The sequence below is a fragment of the Pristiophorus japonicus genome, chromosome 2 (assembly GCF_044704955.1).
Source record: "Pristiophorus japonicus isolate sPriJap1 chromosome 2, sPriJap1.hap1, whole genome shotgun sequence".
NCBI classification, from domain to species: domain Eukaryota; kingdom Metazoa; phylum Chordata; class Chondrichthyes; family Pristiophoridae; genus Pristiophorus; species Pristiophorus japonicus.
In genome coordinates this window covers 18,300,509-18,315,311 of record NC_091978.1, presented here as the reverse complement: position 1 = coordinate 18,315,311, position 14,803 = coordinate 18,300,509, and positions in this window count along the sequence as shown.

Sequence of the window (14,803 nt, the reverse complement as noted above, 5' to 3'; positions counted from 1 at the left end):
CTCAAAACATCCCCACCGACACCTGGGAATCCCGGGCCCAAGGCCGTTCAAAGTGGAGGAGAAGCATCTGGGAAGGCGCTGGACACTTCGAGTCTCTTCGCCGGGAGCACGCGAAAGTCAAGTACAAACAGCGGAAGGAGCTCACGACAACCCAAGCACCCCACCCACCGTCCCTCCAACCACTGTCTGCCCAACCCGTGACAGAGACTGTAGATCCCACATTGGTCTCATCAGTCACCTTAGAACTCATTTTCAGTGTGGAAGCAAGTCATCCTTCACTCCGGGGGACTGCCTAAGAAGAAGAAGACGGCGACTCATCCAGGCAAGTGGGGGAGGAATGGAGTACGGCTTCCCATTTCACCGGCATAGATCGGTCTTCATTGTGAGGAGGACAGCTATCTGTCAGTAAATGAAAAACCGCAGATGACTTAATAAAATGCTCACTTGTGAGGGAATCTTGAACGGTGCGCAAACCAAATTTTGTGATATCCCGGACAGCCCGGCAGGGATTGTCCACTGCCTGTAACTTTACGAAGCAGCGCATCCGTGTTCGTCCAATCCCTGCAAGGGGATGTTTAAGAAATAACCGAGTTGTCCGGTAGCTAGGGGCTAACCCTGAGCCAGGACCACACACGCACACACACAAACACACAAACACACACACACACACACACACGGGCGGGGGCGAAAAGACCGAAACTAAAAACACTTTGAAACGTCCAGATGGAAGTTTTCTGAAAGTACTCAGCAAGAAGGGACAGCCATGTAAGCAGAATATGGAATACCTTTTTCCAAGTAACAAAGTCATTTTACAGGTCGCAATCGATCCAAGTCGCAGGAAACTACAGCTTCTCTGCAGCCGACGGGGTTTCTGGTCTAGCTATTACTCGCGTGTGGTGTAAAATGGGAAGACATGCTGGGGGATTCCCCCCTCCTTTTCGTCGATCACTTATTTCGATGAATATATTCACAGAAAAAAAAGAAAGACTTGCATTTATATAGCGCCTTTCACGACCACCGGACGTCTCAAAGCGCTTTACATCCATTGAAGTACATTTGGAGTGTAGTCACTGTTGTAATGTGTGAAACGCGGCAGCCAATTTACGCACAGCAAGCTCCCACAAGCAGCGATGTGACAATGACCAGACCATCTGTTTTTTTATACTAATTGAGGGATAAATCATCATAAGCGGTCCCTCGAAACGAGGATGACTTGCTTCCACGCCAAAAAGGGATGAGTTCAGAGGTGTTCCAATGAAGGACCTAATATTCCAGGTCCCAAGCTACATGTTGAAGGGTGGAAGGTGCCTGTGCGTGGATTTTTTTAATGTGTGGGTGGCCGTTGCACACCAGACATCGCATGGGCTTGACAGAGTTGGGTCTTGGTCCAGTGGCAAGGATTAACCAAGACGACTGGAGACCAGCTCTGATAAATATTGGGCAGTATACTCTCCTGCTCCTCTTCGAAATAGTGCCATGGGATCTTTTACGTCCACCTGAGGGAACAGACAGGACTACGGTTTTAACATCTTATCCGAAAGACAAAACCTCCGACAGTGCACTGCAGTGTCAGCCGAGATTTATGTGCTGAAGTCCCTGGAGTGGGATACGCAACAGCCAAATTGCGCACAGCAAGCTCCCACAAACAGCATTGTGAAAATGACCAGGTAATCTCTTTTATCGATGTAGGTTGAGGGATAAATATTGGCCAGGATACGGGGGGATAACTCTCCTGCTATTCTTCAAAATAGTATCGTGGGATCTTTAAAGAGGAGGGCCACACTGCCGACTCTGCGGGGGAGAAACGGGTCCCTACAGGGACCACCGGGGAGAGGGGTGCCATGGCATCAGCCCGGTGCACAAGCAGAGTGCCGGGCAGGAAGATCGCGGCACGGACCCTGCAATTCAACATCCAGTAGGCAGTGAGTGGTAAGTCAGCCAGTTATCTTTTTAAATCACCACCTCCCCTTTAAACTTCGCCCTGCGATCGGCCGCTGGCATCGTCCCGCGCAGCCTCGGGGCGCTACCGAACCTTCGCTCCAGGGCGGAAACGTGTCGCTGTGCACTTGTTAAGAAAGGAGGGAGAGAGAAAACAGGTAATTATAGACCGGTTAGCCTGACATCAGTCGTGGGGAAAATAGAAACATAGAAACATAGAAAATAGGTGCAGGAGTAGGCCATTCGGCCCTTCGAGCCTGCACCGCCATTCAATAAGATCATGGCTGACCTTTCCTGCTTTCTCTCCATACCCCTTGATCCCTTTAGCCGTAAGGGCCATATCTAACTCCCTCTTGAATATATCCAATGAACTGGCATCAACAACTCTCTGCGGCAGGGAATTCCACAGGTTAACAACTCTCTGAGTGAAGAAGTTTCTCCTCGCCTCAGTCCTAAATGGCTTACCTCTTATCCTTAGATTGTGACCCCTGGTTCTGGACTTCCCCAACATCGGGAACATTCTTCCTGCACCTAACCTGTCCAGTCCCGTCAGAATCTTATATGTTTCTATGAGATCTCCTCTCATCCTTCTAAACTCCAATGTATAAAGGCCCAGTTGATCCAGTCTCTCCTCATATGTCAGTCCAGCCATCCCGGGAATCAATCTGGTGAACCTTCGCTGCACTCCCTCAATAGCAAGAACATCCTTCCTCAGATTAGGAGACCAAAACTGAATATAATATTCCAGGTGAGGCCTCACCAAGGCCCTGTACAACTGCAGTAAGACCTCTCTGCTCCAATACTCAAATCCCCTAGCTATGAAGGCCAACATACCATTTGCCTTCTTTACCGCCTGCTGTACCTGTATGCCAACTTTCAATGACTGATGAACCATGACACCCAGGTCTCGTTGCACCTCCCCTTTTCCTAATCTGCCACCATTCAGATAATATCCTGCCTTCGCGTTTTTGCCCCCAAAGTGGATAACGTCACATTTATCCACATTGTACTGCATCTGCAATGCATTTGCCCACTCACCTAACCTGTCCAAGTCACCCTGCAGTCTCTTAGCGTCCCCCTCACAGCTCACACCGCCACCCAGTTTAGTGTCATCTGCAAACCTGGAGATATTACATTCAATTCCCTCATCCAAATCATTGATGTATATTGTAAAGAGCTGGGGTCCCAGCACTGAACCCTGCGGCACTCCACTAGTCACTGCCTGCCAGTCTGAAAGGATTCCGTTTATCCTGACTCTCTGCTTCCGGTCTGCCAAACAGTTCTCTATCCACGTCAGTATATTATCCTGATACCATTTGCTGTGATTTTGCACACCAATCTCTTGTGTGGGACCTTGTCAAAAGCCTTTTGAAAGTCCAAATATACCACATCCACTGGTTCCCCCTTGTCCACTCTACTAGTTACATCCTCAAAAAATTCCAGAAGATTTGTCAAGCATGATTTCCCTTTCATAAATCCATGCTAACTTGGACCAATGCTTTCCAAATGTGCTGCTATTTCATCCTTAATAATTGATTCCAACATTTTTCCACCACTGATGTCAGGCTAACCGTTCTATAATTACCCGTTTTCTCTCTCCCTCCCTTTTTAAAAAGTGGTGTTACATTAGCTACCCTCCAGTCCATAGGAACTGATCCAGAGTCGATAGACTGTTGGAAAATGATCACCAATGCATCCACTATTTCTAGTGAGGCCTCACCTGGAATATTGTGTTCAGTTTTGGTCTGCTGTTGAGGAAAGACGTTCTTGCTATTGAGGGAGTGCAGCGAAGGTTCACCAGACTGATTCCCGGGATGGCAGGACTGACATATGAGGAGAGACTGGATCTGGGCCTGTATTCACTGGAGTTTAGAAGGATGAGAGAGGATCTCATAGAAACATATAAAATTCTGACGGGACTGGACAGGTTAGCTGCGGGATGAATGTTCCCGATGTTGGGGAAGTCCAGAACCAGGTGTCACAGTCTAAGGATAAGGGGTAAACCATTTAGGACTGAGATGAGGAGAAACTTCTTCACTCAGAGAGTTGTGAACCTGTGGAATTCCCTGCCGCAGAGAGTTGTTGATGCCAGTTCATTGGATGTATTCAAGAGGGAGTTAGATATGGCCCTTTCGGCTAAAGGGATAAGGGGTATGGAGAGAAAGCAGGAAAGTGGTACTGAGGTGAATGATCAGCCATGATCTTATTGAATGCTGGTGCAGGCTTGAAGGGCCGAATGGCCTACTCCTGCACCTATTTTCTATGTTTCTATGTTTCTATGATGGTGACGTCATCGCCAGTGGAGCGGGGTGCTACCAGTTACTGCCGCTGCGAAACTCCCGCCGAATGTCGGCGTGTTAGCAGTGCCATGCCTGAGTGGAAAGTCGTTAGCAAATGCCTCGGATTTCTCCCCCCAAGTCTTTGCTTTGCTTTGAAACAGTGTGCTGGGCCAGGGGTTATTAAGATATTTTTGTATCTGCATGTGTGCATATATATAGAATCACCGAATTTTACAGCACTGTAAGGGGCCATTTGACTCAGCGTTCCTGTATGAGCTCTTTAAAAGAGCGATGCAGTTAGTCCCACTCTCCCGCTCTTTCACCTGAAAATGTTTTCCTTCTCAAGCATTTGTTCAATTCCCTTTTGAAAGTTGTTATTTAATCTGCTTCCACCGATACCTTTCATTCCAATCATAGCATGCTGTGTAAAAACAATTGTTTCCTCTTGTCGCCTCTGGCTCTTTTGCCAATTATCTTAAATCTCTGTCCTCAGGTTACCGACCTTCCTGCCAATGGAAACAGATATGTATGTGTGTGTGTATGTGAGTGTGTGTATGTGTGCCTGTGTGTGTGTGTGTGTTTGTGTGTGTGTCGCTGTATATATATGTGCGTGTGTCTGTGTGTGTATGTGTCTCTGTATGTGTGTGTATCTGTGTGTTTTTGTGTCTCTGTATGTGTGTGTGCCGGTGTGCGTGTATGTCTGAGTATGTGTGTGTCTCTGTATGTGTGTGTGTGCATGTGTGTGTGTGTGTGAGTGTGCGCGCGCGCGTGTCTGTATGTTTGTGTGAGTGTGTGTTTGTGTGAGTTTGAGTGTGCATGTGTGTGTATGTGATTGTGAGAATGTGTGTGTGTGTATGTGTGTGTGTGTGTGTGTGTGTGAGTTTGAGTGTTTATGTGTTTGTGTGTGAGTTTGAGTGTGTATGTGAGTGTATGTGTGTGTGTGTGTTTAAAAGCACTTCTGGTTAGCTGACTCGGTCCCATTGACACGCAATGTGCAAGCACAGGAGCAGGATATCGAGTGAAGAAGCCCAGAGAATGTGGAACTCGCTATCACACCAAGTAGCCGAGGCAAATATCATAGATGCCTTTAAGGGGAAATACATGAGGGAGAAAGGAATAGAAGGATGATTTTCTGTTTTTATTTCAGCTTCCAGCATCTGCAGTATTTTGCTTTTGTAGAAGGAAATGCTGAATGGGTTATGTTATGTCTTGGATAAAGAGTCAGACTAGATACTGCAAGCTCAAAGTTAATTTGACCGTAGTCCTTTATTACTGATTCAGAGTGCCTCTCCAGCCTGTGAGGCCTCCTTATATACAGGTGCTCCCAAGGGATTGTGGAATCCCTTGGGACTCCAGAGGATAAGCCCTCTGGTTGTTTAGACATGGTAATTACAGGTTTACATACAAAAAAACACTCCCCCCCACCCTCCCCCCCAGTCAATAGTGTAACTATTTACAATGTGAGTCGATCTGGTGCCTTCCTTTCCCTGGTTGATCGTCTCGGTGCGAATGCTGGTTTTGGTGAGTCATTTGTTGGGCCTTCACTGGGCTGCTGCGCAGCTGGCCTTGCTGGGCTGCTGGGGGTGGTGAGTGTTGCTGGGCTGCTGCAGGTGGTGGGTTCTGCTTCATGGTCAACCGCTGGGTCGGTTGCCACTTGTGTGTGTGTTGGAGGGTCGAAAAAGGTGGAGTCTATTGTGGGTTGTTCTGGATAGTCCGTAAATCTGAGTTTGGTTTGGTCCAAGTGTTTTCTGCAGGTGAGTCCATTTGACCACAAACTCCCTACTCCCCTCTTTGGCCAAAACAGTGCCAGAGAGCCACTTGGCACCTTGTCCATAGTTCAACACAAATACAGGATCATTTACTTCAATTTCTCGTGACACATTTGCGCGATCATGATATGTATTCTGTTGAAGCCGCCTGCTCTCTACATGTTCATGTAGATCAGGGTGGACTAACCGGAGCCTTGTTTAAAGTGCCCTTTTCATGAGCAGTTCAGCGGGAGGGACCCCGGTGAGCGAGTGGGGCCTTGTGTGGTAACTAAGCAGGACTCGGGATAGGCGAGTCTGCAGTGAGCCTTCAGTTACCCTTTTCAGGCTCTGTGTGATTGTTTGAGCTGCTTGTTCTGCCTGACCATTGGACGCTGGCTTAAATGTGGCAAACGTGACATTTTTGACCCCATTGCGGGTCATGAATTCCTTGAATTCGACACTGGCAAAGCACGGCCCATTGTCACTTACATGGACATCAGGCAGGCCGTGTGTGGCAAACATAGCCCGTAGGCTTTCAATGGTGGCAGCGGACGTGCTTGCCGACATTATCACATATTCAATCCACTTGGAGTACGCATCTACAACCACTAAAAACATTTTTCCCAAGAATGGGCCTGCATAGTTGACATGAATCCTAGACCACAGTTTGGAGGGCCAGGACCATAAACTTAGTAGCGCCGCCCTGGGTGCAATGTTTAACTGGGAACATGTATTACAGTTGCGCACACACGACTCTAAGTGTGTATCGATACTGGGCCACCACACGTGGGATCTGGCTATCGCTTTCATCATTACAATGCCTGAGTGGGTACTGTGGAGATCACTAATGAAAGTGTCCCTGCCCTTTTTTGGCACAACTACCCGATTACCCCATAGGAGGCAGTCTGCCTGTATAGATATTTCATCTTTGCGCCGCTGGTACGGCTTTATTTCTTCCTGCATCTCTAACTGGACACTAGACCACAGGTTTTTACTAAGGACAGTAAGGGTTCCTGGCTCGTCCAGGTTCTAATCTGTCGGGCAGTAACAGGGTGATTGCTCACTCTCGAATGCTTCCATTACCATAACTGAATCTGCAGGCTGTGCCATCTCCATCCCTGTGGTGGGCAATGGCAGCCTACTGAGAGCATCGGCACAGTTTTCTGTGCCTGGCCTGTGGCGGATGGCGTAGTTGTATGCAGACAACGTGAGCGCCCATCTCTGGCTGCGGGCTGATGCATTTGTATTTATTCCCTTATTTTCAGAAAAGATAAGCGGATTATGGTCAGTTTCCAATTCAAATTTAAGCCCGAACAGATATTGATGCATTTTCTTTACCCCGTAAACACATGCTATCGCTTCTTTTTCGATCATACTGTAGGCCCTCTCGGCCTTAGACAGACTTCTGGATGCATAAGCAACTGGTTGCAATTTCCCAGATTCATTAGCTTGTTGCAATACACAGCCAACCCCATACGACGATGCATCACATGCTAGTACCAAATGTTTACATGGATCATACAACACAAGCAATTTGTTTGAACATAACAGCTTCCTAGCTTTCTCAGAGGCATTTTCTTGGCTTTTACTCCATACCCATTCATCTCCTTTATGCAGTAAAGAGTGCAGTGGTTCTAACAGTGTGCTAAGACCCGGTAAGAAGTTACCAAAATAGTTCAGGAGTCCTAGAAACGACCGCAGCTCCGTCAAGTTCTGTGGTCTCAATGCATTCTTGATTCCCTCCGTCTTCGAATCGGTGGCCTGACGCCGTCCGCCATGATTCTTCTCCCCAGGAATGCCACTTCAGGCACTAGGAAAACACATTTTGAGCATTTTAGCCTGAGCTCCACACGATTAAGCCGACTAAGAACCTCCTCCAGGTTCTGCAGGTGCTCGACGGTGTCCCGAACTGTAACCAAGATGTCGTCCTGGAAGACCACGGTACGCGGGACCGACTTCAATAAGCTTTCCATGTTCCTCTGGAATATCGCCGCGGCCGATCGAATCCCAAACGGGCATCTGTTGTGAACAGAAAGACCTTTGTGCATGTTGATGCAGGTGAGGCCTTTCGAAGATTCCTCCAGCTCCTGCATCAGTAGGCCAAGGTCAAGTCCAGCTTCGTGAACGTGTTTCCTCCCGACAGCATTGCAAATAGGTCGTCTGCCTTTGGTAGCAGGTATTGATCCTGCAGTGAGAAACGATTGATAGTTACTTTGTAATCACCACAGATTCTGACGGTGCCATCTTGCTTGAGGACTGGAACAATTGGACTGGCTCACTCATTGAATTCGATCGGCGAAATGATGCCCTCTCGTTGCAACCTGTCCAGCTCGATCTCCACCCTCTCTCTCATCATGTAAGGTACCGCTCTCGCCTTGTGATGCATGGGTCACGCCCCCGAATCAAATTGATATGCACTTTTGCTCCTTGGAACTTCCCAATGCCTGGTTCGAACAGTGAGGAGAACTTGCTTCGGCCTGGGCACATGAGGTGTCGTCAATGGATGAAAGCGCTCGGACGTCGTCCCAGTTCCAGCATACCTTTCCCAGCCAGCTCCTGCTGAACAGCGTGGGGCCATCGCCCGGTACCTCCCAGAGTGGTAAATCGTGCACCGCTCCATCGTAGGAGACCTTTACAGTAGCACTGCCAATTACGGGGATCAGTTCCTTTGTGTATGTTCTAAGTTTGGTACGAATGGGAGTCAGGACTGGCCTTGAAGCCTTGTTGCACCACAACTTATCGAAAGTCTTTTTACTCTTTATGGACTGGCTTGCGCCCGTGTCCAGCTCCATGGACATCGGGAGACCATTTAATTCAACCTTCAGCATTATTGGGGGACACTTTGTGGTAAATAGTTGCACCCCATATACCTCTGCCTCCTCGGTCTGAGGCTCTGGTTCGTCATGATCCACCGTGGATCTGTCCTCCTCTGCAACATAGTGGTTTGCAGGATTAGCAGGGTTAGCAGCTCACCTGCACATACGTTGGAGGTGTCCCATTGTTCCACAGCCATTGCAAACGTATCCTTTGAAGTGGCATGAATGGAATTGATGATCACCCCTGCAGCGCCAACAAGGTGTTAATGGCCTTGTATTCACCACTCTTAATGGCGAATTCTGAGTCATCTGCGGACGTGCAGCTGCAAGCATGTAAGTCCTGCCCTGTACATTTCAATTCGAAAACAACGTTACTTTGTTCACAGCACTTGCAGCAGCACTAGTGTGCTGGGAAATTTGTTTGGTATTGTCACTGGTGGAGATAAACGCCTGGGCTATCGCTATGGCTTTATTCAAGGTTGGTGTCTCCACAGTCAAAAGTTTGAGAAGTATTATTTCATGCCAATGGCAAGTACGAAGAAGTCCCTGAGCATATGCTCCAAGTGTCCTTCAAATTCGCAATGTCTTGCAAGGCACCTTAGCTCGGCGACGTAGCTCGCCACTTCCTGGCCTTCAGACCTCTTGTACGTGTAGAACCGATACCTCGCCATCAGAACGCTTTCCTTCGGGTTTAGATGCTCCAGGACCAGTGTGTACACTCATCGTATGACTTGTCTGTGAGTTTTGCTGGAGCGAGCAGGTTTTTCATGAGGCCATACATTGGTGCCCCGCAAACGGTGAGGAGGATCACCATGCATTTGGCAGCGTTCCCTTCTCCTTCCAGCTCGTTGGCCGCGAAGTATTGGTTAAGTCGCTCCACGAAGATTTCCCAATCATCTCCATCTGAAAATTTCTCCAGGCTGCCCACAGTTCTCTGCATTGTTGCGGTGAGGTTCGTCATTTGTATCTCATCGCCAGTTGTTATGTCTTGGATAAAGAGTCAGACTAGATACTGCCAGCTCAAAGTAAGTGTGACCGTAGTCCTTTATTACAGATCTCAGAGTGCTTCTCCAGCCTGTGGGGCCTCCTTATATACAGGTGCTCCCAACGGATTGTGGGATCCCTTGGGACTCCAGGGGATAAGCCCTCTTGGTGGTTAGACATGGTAATTACAGGTTTACATACATAACAGGTTAGTTGAAGAGGGATGGGTGGAGGCTCATATGGAGCACAGAAAATGGCATAGACCTGTTGGGCCAAATGGCCTGTTTCTGTGCTTTAAATTCTGTGTAATTCTGTTGTGAGATTCCAGTACTGTTGTTTGTACAGTGCATGATCTTCTGACCAGTATCAAAGATTGATGAGACTACATTTAAATAAAGCATGGGAATGGTGACATAGTGCTGATGTTACTGGACTGGTAATGCAGAGGACCAATGATCCAGAGACATGAGTTCAAATCTCACCACGGCAGCGGGGGAATTAAATTCAGTTAATTAAATAAATCTGGAATTAAAAAGCTAGTGTCAGTAATGGTGACCATGAAATTGCCGGATTGGTGTTAAAATCCCATCTGGTTCACTAATAGGGAAGGAAATCTGCCGTCCTTACCCGGTCTGGCCTATATGTGTGAGTCCAGACCCACAGCAATGTGATTGATTCTGAAATGGCCAAGCGAGCCACTCAATTGTCAAGGAGGTGGCAGCTCACCACCACCTTCTCAAGGGCAAGAAATGCCGGCCTTGCCAGTGACACCCACATCCCGTGACTGAATATTAAAAACAAAATCCCATTGTCTACTGAGGTTTGTCAATCTGGATTGCGGGAGCTCCACATGCAATGGAATGCCGAACGGGGCAGATACAATTTGGTGTCATTTAAAAAGTATATATATATATATTGAATACCTTTTTATTGGAACTTTTGCTTCATTCTCAGATTTTTTAATAATCCTTCTCGTAATATTTGGTCCTTTTTTAAATATTTCTTTCTCCTGTGTATTTTTTTCAGAAGGTGTAAAGGCTGCCTACGTGGAAGCAGACAGAGTCGAATGCCTGAAGCTTCATTCGGAAACTGACTGCAACTGGAATATTTACACGACTTCAGCAGGATATAAAAAGTTCAGTAAACGAAGGGAGAGACAGGGGAACTCGGCACAATGCAAAGTTTCATGAAAACTCAGGGAATAAAATGGATTGAAATGAAGTCTGCCGGTTTTCGATGCTGGTCAGAAGATCATGCACTGTACAAACCGGGGAGGAATCTGACAATATTATTACAGAGAATTTACAGCACAGAAATGGATCATTCAGCCCAACTGGTCCATACTGGTGTTTAATGCTCCACACAAGCCTCCTCCCGTACTACTTCATCTAACCCTATCATATAATCACAGAAAATTACAACACAGAGAGGCCATTGGGCCGATCGTGTCCGTGCCGGTCGAAAAATAGCTATGCAGCCTAAACCCACCTTCTAGCCCTGTAGGTTACCGCTCTTTAAGTGCACATCCAAATACCTTTTAAATGTGGTGAGGGTTTCTGCCTCTACCACCCTTTCAGGCCGTGAGTTCCAGACCCCCACCACCCTCTGGGGGAAGAAATGTTTCCTTATCTCCCCTCTAATCCTTCCACCAATTACTTTAAATCTGTGCCACCTGGTTGTTGACCCCTCTGCTAAGGGAAACAGTTAATTCAGAGACTAGGGTCCTGAACTTAAAGAAAGGTAACTTCGATGGTATGTGTTGTGTTCCTAACACAGATGAGGCTGCACACAGGGAGGTTAAAGTAACAGTGACCGCAGTCTTTAATAAGACACTCCAGAGTGAGGAACAGGCCTTAGGGGCCGGCTGATATACAGTACCCCCAAGGGATGCTGGGATCCCTTGGGACTTCAGGGAATGAGCTCCCTGGTGGCGGAAGATGGGAGTGCATGCTTTACAGATACACAATAGTATGAGACGTGAATTGGCTAGAATAGACTGGCGTATGGTACTTAAAGGGTTGACAGTGGATAGGCAATGACAGACATTTAAAGATCACATGGATGAACACCAACAATTGTACATCCCTGTCTGGCATAAAAATAAAACGGGGAAGGTGGCTCAACCATGGCTAGCAAGGGAAATTAGGGAGAGCGTTAAATCCAAGGAAGAGGCATATAAATGGGCTAGAAAAAGCAGCAAACCTGAGGACTGGGAGAAATTTATAATTTAGCAGAGGAAGACAAAGGGTTCAATTAGGAGGGGGAAAAGAGAGTATGATAGTAAACTTGCAGGGAACATAAAAACTGATTGCAAAAGCTTCATAGAAACATAGAAACATAGAAAATAGGTGCATAGAAACATAGAAACATAGAAAATAGGTGCAGGAGTAGGCCATTTGGCCCTACGAGCCTGCACCACCATTCAATAAGATCATGGCTGATTATTCACCTCAGTACCCCTTTCCTGCTTTCTCTCCATACCCCTTGATCCCTTTAGCCATAAGGGCCATATCTAACTCCCGCTTGAATATATCCAATGAACTGGCATCAACAACTCTCTGCGGTGGAGAATTCCACAGGTTAACAACTCTCCGAGTGAAGAAGTTTCTTCTCATCTCAGTCCTAAATGGCTTACCCCTTATCCTCAGACTGTGTCCCCTGATTCTGAACTTCCCCAACATCGGGAACATTCTTCCTGCATCGAACCTGTCCAGTCCCGTCAGAATTTGATATGTTTCTATCCCCTCTTATCCTTCTAAACTCCAGTGAATACAGGCCCAGTCGATCCAGTCTCTCCTCATATGTCAGTCCTGCCATCCCGGGAATTAGTCTGGTGAACCTTCGCTGCACTCCCTCAATAGCAAGAACGTCCTTCCTCAGATTAGGAGACCAAAACTGAACACAACATTCCAGGTGAGTCATCATCAAGGCAGTAAGACCTCCCTGCTCCTACACTTAAATCCCAGAGCTATGAAGGCCAACATGCCATTTGCCTTCTTCACTGCCTGCTGTACTTGCATGCCAACTTTCAATGACTGATGTACCATGACACCCAGGTCTCGTTGCACCTTCCCTTTTCCTAATCTGCCGCCATTCAGATAATATTCTGCCTTCGTGTTTTTTCCACCAAAGTGGATAGCCTCACATTTATCCACATTATACTGCATCTGCCATGCATTTGCCCACTCACCTAACCTGTTCAAGTCACCCTGCAGCCTCTTAGCATCCTCCCCACAGCTCACACCACCACCCAGCTTAGTGTCATCTGCAAACTTGGAGATATTACATTCCATTTCTTCATTTAAATCATTGATGTATATTGTAAATAGCTGGGGTCCCAGCACTGAGCCCAGCGGTACCCCACTTGTCACTGCCTGCCATTTTGAAAAGGACCCGTTTATCCCGACTCTCTGCTTCCTGTCTGCCAACCAGTTCTCTATCCACGTCAGTCCATTACCCCTAATACCATGTGCTTTAATTTTGCACTCCAATTTCATGTGTGGGACTTTGTCAAAAGCCTTTTGAAAGTCCAAATACACCACATCCACTGGTTCTCCCTTGTCCACTCTCCTAGTTACATCCTCAAAAAATTCTAGAAGATTTGTCAAGCATGATTTCCCTTTCATAAATCTATGCTGACTTGGACTGATCCTGTCACTACTTTCCAAATGCGTTGCTATTTTATCTTTAATAAATGATTCCAACATTTTCCCCACTGCTGATGTCAGGCTAACCGGTCTATAATTACCCGTTTTCTCTCTCCCTCCTTTTTTAAAAAGTGATATCATATTATGACCCTCCAGTCCATAGCAACTGATCCAGAGTCGATAGACTGTTGGAAACTTGTCACTAATGCATCCACTGCTTATAGGGCCACTTCCTTAAATACTCTAGAATGCAGACTATCAGGCCCTGGGGATTTATCGGCCTTCAATCCCATTAATTTCCCGAACACAATTTCCCGACTAATAAGGATTTCCTTCAGTTCCTCCGTCTCACTAGACCCTCGATCCCCTAGTATTTCCGGAAGGTTATTTGTGTTTTCCTTTGTGAAGACAGAACCGAAGTATTTGTTCAATTGGTCTGCCATTTCTTCATTCCCCATTATAAATTCACCTGATTCTGATTGCAAGTGACCTATGTTTGTCTTTACTAATCTTTTTCTCTTCACATATCTATAGAAGCTTTCGCAGTCAGTTTTTATGTTCCCAGCAAACTTTCTCTCATACTCTATTTTCCCCATCCTAATTAAACCCTTTTGTCCTCCTCTGCTGAATTCTAAATTTCTCCCAGTCCTCAGGTTTTTTGCTTTTTCTGGCCAATTTATATGTCTCTTCCTTGGATTTAACACTACCCTTAATTTCCTTTCTTAGCCACGGTTGAGCCATCTTCCCCGTTTTATTTATTACTACAGACAGGGATGTGCAATTGTTGAAGTTCATCCATGTGATCTTTATATGTTTGCTATTGCCTATCCACCTTTAACCCTTTAAGTATTATTCGCAGGAGCAGGTCAATCGGCCCTTCGAGCCTGCACCATCATTCAATAAGACCATGGCTGATCATTCACCTCAGTACCCCTTTCCTGCTTTCTCTCCATACCCCTTGATCCCTTTAGCTGTAAGGGCCATATCTAACTCCCTTTTGAATATATCTAATGAACTGGCATCAACAACTCTCTGCGGTAGAGAATTCCACAGGTTGAGTGAAGAAGTTTCTCCTCATCTCAGTCCTAAATGGCTAACCCCTTATCCTTAGACTGTGACCCTTGGTTTTGGACTTCCCCAACATCGGGAACATTCTTCCTGCATCTAACCTGTCCAGTCACGTCCGAATTTTATATGTTTCGATGAGATCCCCTCTCATCCTTCTAAACTCCAGTGAATACAGGCTCAATCGATCCAGTCTCTCTCATATGTCAGTCCTGCCATCCCGGGAATCAGTTTGGTGAACATTCGCTGCACTCCCTCAATAGCAAGAACATCCTTCCTCAGATTAGGAGATCAAAACTGAACACAATATTCCAGGTGAGGCCTCA